Below are 12,768 nucleotides of genomic sequence, written 5' to 3' on the forward strand. Positions count from 1 at the left end.
CTCATGACTGATATTTGAGCAGTTACATCTTGATACCTATCAATTACAGATTACCTTTTTTTTACTGGTGTTATTAGGAATGTTGTAGAAGGCATAAGGTGTAGGGGGTTTAATATGCTGTGCCAGTTTTGGGGAGCCTCCTATTGGGGTTTTCTAGAGCACAGTTGACAACATGATTAACAGTGCTGAGTCATGTCAACAGCATTTAACTCATGTCCTTTCCCACTTACTTTCCTCTTAATGCTGAGACAAAATACCTGGCACCAAAAGTTAGAGGGGAAGGGGTTTATTTGGCTTACAGTTCATAGAGGTTTCAGTCCATAGTCGGCTGGCTCCAAGATAGGGATGAAAAACAGACATCACAGAGGAGAAACAACATGGTGAGCACAAGGTAGCAAAGACAACAAGAGAGTTTAACAGCATCTTTCTCCCCCTTTTATCTTATTCAGACTACTGGGATTAGGGCTGTCCCAAACCAGTCACTCATGTGTAATGGTTTAGTAATTACACACCCTTAATCCCAGCATCACACATTCCAGATTCAGCTATCTCTAAAAAAGAAAGCCCCACATCATCCAGGTAAGGTTTTGGGGGAAACATCTAAACACAAGCCATACAACCCATAATTCACTCTTTTATAGTTGGATGTATGAAATGCAGTCCACATGCATGAATCTTCAGTGAACTCCATGTGAAGAAAGGTTATTGCAGGTCATTGGCGTGCATGCTTCCTGGTTTGGAATTTCAGAATTTTCCAAGGCAGGCTTGGGTCTTTTATCTTTGCTTCTGCATAGTAAGCTTTAGGACAAGGGTGTGGGGGGTATGGGTCTGGGGTGTTGTTCAGGTTCAGGTGAGTGGAGGGGAGTGGTCCAGCTGGGAGTCCAGGAGTGGCCTTGTAGCCCCAGTTGCACTATTACATTAGTTTCAGTCTTTTTCTTTTTGGTACTGGGGATCAAACTCAGAACCTTGCACTTTTGAGGCAGGCGGGGGCACCACTGAGCTAAATCCCTGGCCATTAGTTTCAGTCTTACACGTATGGATATCCAGTTTTACCAGGATCATTTGTTAAAGAGACTATCTATTCTCCCATGTAATTTTTTTGCCCCTTTGTCAAAAATCAGATGGCTATAGTTGTATAGGTTTCTATCTGTGTCCTCTATTCTATTCTATTGGTCTACATGTTACTTTTTTTTTTTGCCAGTACCATGCTGTTTTTGTTACTATGGCTTTGAAGTGTAATTTGAAATTGGGTATTGTGATGCCTGCAGCCTTGGTCTTTTTGCTTAGGATTGCTTTGGTTATACTGGATCTTTTGTGTTTCCATATAAATTTTAGGGCTGTTTTTTTCTAGTTCTATAAAGAATATCACTGGAATTTTGATGGCGATTGCATTGACGCTGTACACTACTTTTGGTAATATGGCCATTTTAACTATTAATTCTGCCAATTCATGGACATGGGTGGTTTTTCCATCTTTTATTATCGTCTTCAATTTCTTTCTTCAGTGTAGAGGACTTTTACCTCCTTGGTTAGGTTGATTCCTAAGTATTTTATTTATTTATTTAAAAATATTATTAAAGTAGGACTTTAAAAAGAAGAAAAAACAATATCCCCAACCTAAGCAATTCCCCTTTACTCTTCCCGCTTCCTGGGGCTGCTGTTCTTTGTCCTGCCAACTTTGTTCCTATAAATAACAGTTTTACATCCTGTTTTTATGAGTCTGTTTCTCTTCACCCAACCAAGGCCACCAAGATATGCTATGTTACAAACTGTCACTGTTTGAGTAACTGCCTTTGTTCTGCTTCTGTAAACTTGCTTGCCCACCCACAAGTTTCACTCTGTTAGGTAGACCAACCCCCATTTGGCAACATGTATAAAACTAGAGCCCTTCCTTTGTTCTGGGCTCAGCCTTTAGATTTGAATCCGCACATCTAAATAAATCTTCCTGTTTCATCTGTTGGTCTCTCCAATCTCCTAAATTCTGCAACATTATGAGTAGCATTGTTTTCCTGATTTCTTTCTCAGTTAGTTCATTATTGGTGTATAGAAAAGCTATTCTGTATCCTGTCTTCTAATAGTTTTATATTCTGAGTGCTAACATTTAGATCTATGAACCATTTTAGGTTAATTATTGTGTATGATATAAGCACAGGGTCTGTATTAGAGTTCTTCAGAGACTGGATCAAAAGAATATATTTAGGGCTGGGGTTTGGCTCAGTGGTTCCTCTGCCTGCCTTGCAAGCGCAGGGTCCTGAGTTTGATCCCCGGTACCAAAAAAAGTGTGTGTGTGTATGTGTGTATATATATATATATATGGATTTATTAGGGGAGTTGGCTCACATGATAATGGAGGGTTAGAATGCCCATAATAGGCTGTCTCTAAGATGGAAAAACCTGAAAAGTCTGTAGCATGGCTTAGTGCAAGTTGGAATGCTCAAGAATCAAGGAAGCAAATAGTATAGCCCTAAATCTGAGGCTGAAGGCCAGACAGCCCTAAGAAATGTAAATCCCAGAGTCTAAAGGCCAAAGAACCTGGAATTCTTATGTACAAGGACAAGAGAAGAGTGACTCACTTTAGGAGAGAGGAGGGAGGAGTCAGGGAGAGGGAGAAAGAGCGACAGCGAGGGAGCGAGAGAGAAAGAGAAGGAATGAGAATTAACTTTCATCCATCTTTTTGTTCCCCCCATCCCTTACCACTACCACCTTTCCCCTGGCGACCAATTGGATGGCACCTACCCCACTCACTTAAGGTCAAATCTTACTCAGTCCACCAACTCATATGCATTGTCTTGTGAAAACATCCTTCAGACATATCTAGAAGCAATGTTTTATGAGCCATGTAGGCATCTCTGTGTCCAATTAAGTTAAAACCTAAGATTAACCATCCCAGAGTCCAAGTTCATTCTTTTACATGTGGATATGCAGTTTTATATGCACTACTTATTGAAAAGACTATTCTTTCCTCATTGAATTGTCTTGGCACCTTTTTTAGCTATCAGTTGACCCTAAGTATGAAGATTTATTTCTGTACTCTCAAATCTATTGCCTTAATCTGTATGTTTATCCTTATGCTAGTTTCTCATTGCCTTGATTATTAAAGCTTTCTGGTAAGTTTTGAATTTAGGAAGCATGAGACTTCCAACTCTGTTCTTTTGCGAGATTGTTTTGGCTATTTTAGATCTCTTGAATTTCCATATTAATTTTAGAGTCAGGTTGTTAGTTCCTGCAAAGAAGCAAATTGGAATTTATTTTAAGTACCAGGGATCAAAACCAGGGACACTCTACCACTGAGCTACAGGGGCCTCACTAAGTTGCCTAGACTGGGCTTAAATTTAACATCCTCCTACCGTACATAGCCTCCCCAGTGCTGGGATTTGAAGTATATGCCACCCTGCCCAGTGCAAACTAGGATTTTGATAAGGATTACTTTGAATCTATAGGTCAATTTTAGGAATATTAGTTTGTGTTGGTTTCATGTGTCAACTTGACAAAGCCATGGAGTGCCTAGATATCTGGCTAAATATTTTATCTGGGTGTGTCTGCGAGAAAGTTTAAATTAGCATTTGAATTGATGGACTGAGTAAAGCAGATGTTCCTTTTAAATGTGAGAGGGCATCTTCCAGTCCATTAAGAATCTGAATAGAAAAATAGTAAAGAAAAGTTGAATTATCACTGCTTAAAATTTTTTTTTCTTTGTTTTGCTGCTTGAATTAAGGTATCAGTCTTCTCCTGGCCTCATTTTCAGTTCTTCTGACCTTAACTGGCATCTATAACATCAGTAATCCTGCTCTCAGACATTTATACTTACACAACTGGCTTACCTGGGACTCAATCTTGCAGAGATGCATCTTTCATGTAATGTCTTTGTCTGATTTTGTAACTAAACACAATGGGTGTACCTTTTGATGAGTGCAATGCCAATAAGCATAACCAGGAGATAGAAGACTGATGAGTGTATTACTGCTGTTGGCAAGTAAGGATAGCACTGGAGCTAATTCTCAAAGCAGTGTTATCCCTGAACAAAGGAAACAAAGCGAGGGGCTTTTGTTGAAGAAACTTACTCATACTCTCATACCCTCATAGAAAAGACGCATCACATGTAGAAGAGAGCATATTACTGAGCATGCTCAGTTCAGGATCATAGATTGCATGTTCAAAACTAAAAGGTGGGGCTGGGGATTTAGCTCAGTGGTTTCGCTGCCTGCTGCACAAGCACAAGGACCCCAGTTCGATCCCTGGTACCAAAAAAAAAAAACAAAACAAAACAAAACAAAAAAAAACCCTCAAAAAAACAAAATAAAAAGGTGAACATGAATGTCTCTAGGTGGAGAATTTAGGGATATAAGGAGCAAAGATTACTCTATGTCACTTAAAAACAATGAGTCAGAGTGTCTCAGCAATTTTGGCTGGCATCCTTAAGTGGCTTCCAGGAAACTTAGCTCTAACAAAACAGTTTTGAAGGTGCAATAAAAGTCATTTAATGGGCAGCAGTTTTTCTCTCTGTAAGTATAGAAGCTTGCTCCTAAACGTGCTCGCCTAGCAGCTAATAGTTCCAGTGTCAAGAGAATAAAGGTCTCATAGGATGAATTAGAAGCGTTTCTTCCTCTTCTAGAAAAAGAGTTTGTATTTAATTGGTAATAAATCTTCTTTAAAAGATAGGAGGATTTCAACAATGAAGCCATCTAGACCTGGGTTTTTGTTTTTGGAAATTTGTAAAATTCAGTATCTTTACTTGTTATATGTCTATTCAGATTTTATATTTAACTCAACTTCTGAAATTTGTATCTTTTAGGAATTTGTCCATTTCATCTAAATTATGTAATTCATTGGCATATAGCTATTTATGATATTCCATTTATCCTTTTTGTTTCTGTAGAGTCAGTAGTAATGTGCTTCTTTAATTCCTGATTTTAATAAATCACCGTCGTAAATAATCCACTTGTCAAAAAAGCAGGCTTTTGAAAAGAAAGTTTATTCCAGTAAGTAGAGACTAAAATCAGGAGATTCTAGCACCTAGCTGGGAAAAGCTGAGTTCATCACATCCGTGTATGGATGGGCTGACAATGGGAGCAAGAGATAGTGGCAGTTAGCTGGGAGAGATTTTATCCATGAGAGGATGGGCTAACATCAGGGGAGAGAGAAATTAACAAGTAGCTGGGAAAGGAATTAGGCTTATACAGGTTTTGAAGGAGCTAAGGAACCTGGGGTGAAGTATTTATGACTTGGATGCCCAAGGACGGTCTGCTCAGGTGTGTACACAATTATTGGACTTCTTGGCACCAGGGGGGTTGTATACTTTGAGTCCATTTGGTATATTTACTGAGTAGCTGCTGTTGTTTGCTAAGAGCAGCCTGTTTGCTTTTTCCTGTTGGTTTAGGGCAGGCCTGACATTCACATCTTTTTTGTTGTTGGTTAGCTGAGGTAAAACATCAAATTTTGTTAAGTCTTTTCAAAGGACCAACTTTTTGCATGTGTGTGTGCCATAGCCTCACTATGTTGCCTGGGCTAGCTTCAAACTCCTAAGCTCAGGCTATCTTCCTTCCTCAGCCTCCTGAATACCTGGGACCACAGGAACATGCCACTATGCCCAGCTCCTCAAAGAGCCAACTTCGGTTTTGTTGATTCTTCTTCTTTTTGTTTTTCCTCTGTACTAAGGAGTGAACCCAGGGCTTTTGCCCTAAGCTCTATCCCCTTCCTTTTAAAAAATGTTTTGAGACTGCTAAATTGCCTGGGCTGGGCTGAAAAACCTACAATCCTGCCTCATCTTCCAGAGTGCTAGGATTACAGGTGTGTGAGTACTACCCAGCATAAGTAACCTGCGTAAGATATAAGGAATAGAAAGAGCTTGTGGTTGGCCCTTGTTGCTTTTACCTGCCATGAACTGTCTCTTCTCTGCAATGCCACCCTGCCTTGGAGCCAGCCAACCATGGACTGAAACCTCTACAAACTGTGAGCCAAATAAACGTTTCCTCCTTTAACTTTGGGTGTCGGGTATTTTGTCTCAGCAATGAAAAAAGTAAAAAAGGCAATTCCTAAATATTTCATTTTCTTGATGCTATTCTGAAAGGTGTTGTTTCCCTGCTTTCTCAGTGAGTTTGGTATTTGTGTACAGGAAGGCTATTGATCTTTTGAGTTGCTGACTTTGTATCCTGCTACACTGCTGAATTTGGTTATTAGTTCTAGGAGTCTTTTGGTGGAGTTTTTGAGGTCTTCTATGTAGAGTATAGTGTCATCAGCAAATAATGATAATTTAACTTCTTCCTTTTCTATCCATATTCCCTTTACAGTGGTTCCTTGGTTCATGAACATAATTTGTTTTACGATTTTGGGGAAGATGGCTGTGTTTGTGTTTGTGTGAAGGTGGCCATTGTTGTGTTTGTTACCCAATCTGGAGTTTGTGAACAGAAGCCAAATTTTGTCCAATGCTTTTGAGAACCAAATTGTTTGCAAATGGAAGTATTTGTGACCCAAGGTATTAATGTATTTCTTTCTCTTGTCTAATTGCTCTGGCTAATGTTCCAGAACTATATTGAACAGGAGTGGTGATAGTGGGGATCCTTGTGTTGTTCCTTATTTTAGATTGAAAACTTCCAGTTCTGACCATTTACTGTGATGTTGGCTGTTGGTTTGTCACAGATGGTTTTTATCAGGTTGAGATAAAGATCTTGTATTCCAATTTTCTGTAGGGCTATTATCATGAATGTGAATGGGTGTTGAACTTTGTCAAATATTTTTTCTGTGTCTATTAAGATGATAATATGGTTTTCGTTGGTTCTGTTAATGTGGTGTATTACATTTAATGTTTTGTATATGAACCATCCTTGCATCCCTGGGATGAATCCTCCTTGGTCATGATGTTTAATCTTAATGATTTTGTTTTGTTCTGTTTTGTTTTTTCCGGTACCGGGGATCAAACTCAGGTCCTTGCGCTTTAATCTTAATGATTTGCTGCATTCTGCTTGCCAGAATCTTATTGAGGATTTTTGCATGTATGTTCATTAAGGAGACTGACCTGTAGTTCTGTTTTTTGGTTGGATCCTTCTCTGGTTTTGGTTATCAGGGTAATGCTTGCTTCCAGGAATGACTTTGGGGGCATTACTTCACTTTCTTTCTTTTTTTTTTTTTTTTTTTACTTCACTTTCAATTTCATTAAAGAATTTGAGTAGTAATATTAATTCTCTAAATTTCTTTTTTTTTTTTTGGTACCGGGGATCGAACTCAGGTCCTTGCACTTGCGCAGCAGGCGGTGAAACCACTGAGCTAAATCCCCGGCCCTGCTCTAAATTTCTTGTAGAATTCAGCAGTGAAACCATCAGGACCTAGGCTTTTCTTTGATAGTTTTTGTTTGTTTGTTTTGAGCTAAATCCCCAGCTTTTCCTTCTTTTGGATAAAGCTGGCTAAGAGTTTGTCCGTTTTATTTAATCTTTCAAAGAATCAACTCTGCGGCCTGGGATTTAGCTCAGTGGTTCTGCCGCCTGCTTTGCAAGCGCAAGGTCGCGAGTTCAATCCCCAGCACCCCCTCCCTCCCAAAAAAACAAAGAATCAACTCCTTGATTCATTAATTCTTTGTATTGTTTTCTTAGCCTCAATTGCATTAATTTTGCCCTGAGCTTTACAGTTTTCTTCCTTGGGCTGGGGATTTAGCTCAGTGGTTCCACCACCTGCCTCGCAAGCGCAAGGACCCGAGTTTGATCCCTGGTACCAAAAAAAAAAAAAAAAGCAATATTAATCGCTTCTTGGCCTTTTGGCTAAGATCAAGTGTAATTTTCTTCCTTGTACACACTTAGGGTTGAGCTTGCTCTATTCTTCTTTTTTTTTTGAGACAGGTTCTCACTGTGTAGTTCAGACTGTCCTTGAACTCATAGTGATCCTCCTGCCTCAGCCTTCCAAGTGCTGAGATTATAGCCATGTACCACCATGCCCAACCCTGTTTTTCTGACGTGGGAATTCACTGCTATAAATTTCTCTTGTAGGACTGCTTTCATTGCGTCCCATTAGTTCTGGTATGTTTTATTGACTATCATTTAATTGTAGAAACTTTCTAATTTCTTCTTTAATTTCATCTGTGACTCACTGGTTGTTCAGGAGGGTGTTATTTAATTTCCATGTGCTTATTTAGTTTTTGTGGTTTCTTTTGCCATTAATTTCTTTCTTTTTTTTTTTTTTGGTACCAAGGATCAAACTCAGGACCTTGCACTTGTGAGGCAGGTGACGGTACCACTGAGCTAAATCCCCGGCCCCTTGCCATTGATTTCTAATTTTGTTGCACTGTGGTCTCATAACATGCATGGGATAATTTCAGTTCTTTTGCATTTACTTAAGCATGTTCTGTGAGCTAATATGTGGTCTATTTTTGAGAAAGTCCCATGTGCAACAAAAAGTCATGACAGGGCTTTTAAAACTTTTAACTTCATCTCCCTAATGAGTGTATAATTTAATCTTGTTATTGTACTGATTAGTATTTTTCTGATTCTAGAGTTGCACACCTTTCCTTGTGCTATACTGGCTATTTATCATCTTATGTCTACTTTTTAATTGGGTTGTCTATTAATGAGCTCGAAGAATTCTTTATATATTCTGGTCATAGGTTATATGCATTGTAAATACGGTCTGTTTAAGAACTACTCTTCAATTTATTGATGTCATTTAAAGTTCTAAATTTTGATGGAATCTCATTTATCAATTTTTTTCTTTTATACATCATGTCTTTTGTATACTAGGTAGTCCTTACCTACCCTGAATTCATAAACATTTTCCCTTATAATTTCTTCCTAAAGTTTTATACTTTTAGGCTTTCATATTTAGGTTCATAGATCCCTTCAAGTTATTTTCATGTATGGAAATAAAGGATTGAGGTTAATTTTTTATTTACGGATACCAGGTGTTCTAGTGCCATTTGCTGAAAACACTATCTCTTCCTTGGCTCTTGAATTGAGTTTATATTTTATAAAATGCTAATGTTAAATAATCTTTCAAAACTCAGTGGACCATATATGTGTGGTTCTATTTCTAGATTCTCTGTTTTATTCAAATGTTCTATATGTTTTTCCTTACACCAACACTGCCTTGATTACTGTAGCTTTAGAAGAGGTCTTAAAATTAGGAACTAAACATCTTCCAACACTGTTTGTTTTTTTTTTTTAACTTTTCTAGGTCCTTTGTACTCCTACATAACTTTTCAATCTCAATATCCAATTCTTCATTTATAGCAAGTATACACAGATCTGAATTTTTATATATACCTTGTGTTTTCTAATCCTGCTAAATTCAAATACAAGTTCTACGGGCTCCTAGAGATTTCTTAGTATTTTCTCTGTAGATGATCATTTCATCTACATATAAAGATTTTACTTCTACCTTGCCAATCCTATCCTAATTGTGTCATTTTATTGCCAGACTATTTTGGTGGGGCCTAGGTTTCAAAGTTTAATGGACAGATAAAGAGTAAGCATATCTGCCCATGTTCCCCACCTTAAGGAGAAAGCATTGTATCTTCTCCATTCATATAAGGCATTCTCACTGGAAGTATGGAGTACATGTCTTTAATCTGTTGAGAAGGTTCTGTTCTACTTCTAGTCTCCTGATAGCTTTTACCATGAACAGCTGCAGAATTTAGTCCAATACTTTTTCTCCAACTAGTGACAGGATCATATGGCTTCTTCCTTTCCTCTGTTAAAATGATGACTTTTGGGGGTGGATCTTCCAATGCTGAACCAACACTGCCATCCCTATAACAAAACCACTTTCTACATCCTGCCAGATCTGACTTCTAATAGTTTGTTTTGTTAAACAAATTTCTATCTATGTTCATACTTTTTTCTTCTATTATCTTTATCCAGTTTTAGGATTAGCACAATGTTGAGTTCCTAAAATGAGGGAAGAAGTGTTCCTTCTTTTTTCCTGCTTTAATTGTTTGATATAATTTATCAGTTAAAATGTATGAGCCTGCTGTTGTCATATAGGTAGGTTTTCAAGCTAGGAATATACTTTCTTTAATAGGTGCTATTCAAATTTTATATTTCCTCCAGAGTTAGTTTCATTAATTTGTCTTCCAAGGTACTTCTTAGAAGTTGTCAAATTTATTTCAAAACAAATTTTTGAAATATGCTTTCTATATCCTTTTAAATTCTGTAAAATCTGTGGTAATGTCTCCTAGATCTTGATATTGTAATTTAAAAAATGTATAATTGATATTGTGTAACAGGAAGAAGAGGTCTAAAGGTGCAGGGGAAGTGGGAGGGGTAGGGGAAAGGAAAAAAGGGAAAAGAAAAAATATGAGAAAAGGAAAAAAATGGAAACAAAATCTTTGCAAATAGGGAAGGGTGGAGGGGGTGATGGGAGGACAAGGGGAAAAAAAAAGAACCAAGATACTCATGTAAAGGTACAAGATCCCAATGATGTATGTAACTGTATTTTATACCAAAAATGTACCAATAAAAAAAAATTAAAAAAAAAAAAAAAGAAAGTCCCATGTGCTGTTGAGAAGAATGTGTATTGTTGTTGGGTGGACCACTCTGTAGATATCTACTAAGTCCATTTGTTCAGAAGTTTGGTTCAGTTCTGATAGTTCTTTGTTGATTTTCTTGTCTAGGTGATCTATTTATGACAGTAGGGTATTGAGGTCCCCCATTACAACTGTATTATTGCTTATCTGAATTTTCATATCCATTAGTGTTTGTTTTATATCGTTGGGGGCTCTGGTATTTGGTACAAATATATTTGTGATTTTATCTCTTCCTCTTGGATTGTTTTTTTTTTTTTTTTAACATTTTCTTTTTCGGTACTGGGGCTCAAACTCAGGACCTTGCGCTTTCGAGGTAGGTGGGATGCCACAGAGCTAAATCCCCAGCCCTGGACTGTTCTCTTTACAAGTATGTAGTGACCGTCTTTGTCTCTTCTGATCAGTTTTGGCTTGAAGTCCACTTTGTCTGCAAATAGAATAGTTACTCCTGCTTTTTTCCAGGTTCCTGATGCATAGAATATTGATTTCCATCCTTCAACTTTCAGTCTATGAATTTCTTTTTGAGTTAAATGTGTTTCTTGTATACAGCATATTGTTGGATCTCATTTCTTGATCCATTCTGCCTGTCTCTTTCTTTTGATTGGTGAGTTGAGACCATTCACATCAATGGTTATAATTGATATGTACTGACTTATTCTTAAGTTTTTTTTTTTTTTTGGTACCGGGGATCGAACTCGGGTCCTTGCACTTTTGCAGCAGGCAGCGAAACCACTGAGCTAAATCCCTGGCCCTTATACTGACTTATTCTTGTCATATTATTTTCCTGTTGTTGGTTCCGTTTCTTTCCCTTCTCAAAAGCTTTTAGCTTTCATCCCTAATTTTATTAGGGATGCTCATTGTTTTTATTAGGGATGCTAATTGTTGCCTGTTTGGCCTAGCACCTAGTTCTTTGGTAATGGACTATATTATAATTTATGACTCCCAGACATGCATGCATTGGGATACAAGACTAGCAATTGATCATGACAAGGATGTCACCTTAGCTAAAGTAGTAGAATTTGTAATAAAAATAGCATCAAACACAGACTAGAAAATGACAAACCGTGATAACTATTAACTTGCCAACTTTAACCATAGGTACAAAATTTTTAGTTATATAACAAGATCTAAGACAAATCAGAAAATTATAACAGTAAATATCCAGTCAATAGAGTGATTTGGCCCTAAGGGGAGAAAAAATTTAAAATAGATAAGAGGAAAAAAATAGAAAAATATTATCTTTTTTAGGTTTTTTTTTCCCCCCAGTACTGAGGATTGAACTCATGACCTTGCACTTACCTGGCAGATGTGGTGCCATTGAGCTACTTCCCAGCCCAAAAAATAAAAAAAAGAAGAGAAAGAAATTAGAAACAAGGCTGAAGGACAAAGGACGATTTCTCAAGACTTGGGAAACTGGTGAAGAAGACAGGAGGGAAAGAAACAAGGAAGAAACAAAAACAAAAAAACCTAAAAATAGTGTTCACACAAGAAAAAACAAAAGAAAATGAACAACAACAAAATACAAAAGCAAAGAAAAAAATTTTCTCTGTAATTTCAAGCCTGTGGTTATCTTGTGAGGTCCAGTTTTGTAATTGTGTCCAGTTCTGGCTGTAACTCTGTTCTTGTTGGTAGACAAGGGAGGCAGTCAGAGCCCAGATCCCTGCTAGATAATCCCAGGAAGCCTGCAGTAGGATTAGGGGATAATCCTAGCAAGCTTGGAGTAGGATTAGGGCAGTGTGCTGGTTCTGGCACTTTCAAATCCACAAAAGTTCAGGTCAGCCTGATTTCTGGTTGTGAGATTGGGCCCTGAGTGATTCAGTCTGTAACACTTTGGGTGTCTCTTGCTTGCCTGATCACGGCTTCCTGACCCTGGACATCTGCCCTTGTGTCACCCAATCACTGTGGGGTTTCAACACTAGGACCCCGAGATGACAACCCATGGTTGCTCTGAGTTCCAGGTTCAGTTGGCTCCTCCCTAAAATGATGTTGACCCAGCACTGTCTCCAGGGGACACTGAAGTTGCTTGGACTAGAGTTACCAGCTGTTGTAGCACCCAGCATCCACTGCTCTGTTCCACTGGTGGATTTCTCCCTGGAGGCCTCTGGAGTCACCTGCCCTCACTGTATCTCTGAAGATTCCATCCTTCTCTCTCAGGCCACAAGCCAGGAGCCAAGGAGAAAGTACAGATTGCCCCCTCCTTTTGCTGCGTTGAGCTGTCTGGAGAAAGTACAGATTGCCCCCTCCTTTTGCTGCGTTGAGCTGTCTCT

General features: G+C 38.3%; 1 protein-coding gene across 3 annotated transcripts in view; it reads left to right on the forward strand.

The window, feature by feature from the left end:
• The window catches only part of Ptgr2 (prostaglandin reductase 2), a 29,914-nt gene that overhangs the window by 4,061 nt on the left and 13,085 nt on the right, over positions 1 to 12,768 (forward strand). The window lies entirely within an intron of this gene.

The sequence above is a fragment of the Heterocephalus glaber genome, unplaced genomic scaffold (assembly GCF_053883595.1).
Source record: "Heterocephalus glaber isolate CG9 unplaced genomic scaffold, H.glaber_assembly_v1.0 deba00001608, whole genome shotgun sequence".
Taxonomy (NCBI): Eukaryota; Metazoa; Chordata; class Mammalia; order Rodentia; family Bathyergidae; genus Heterocephalus; species Heterocephalus glaber.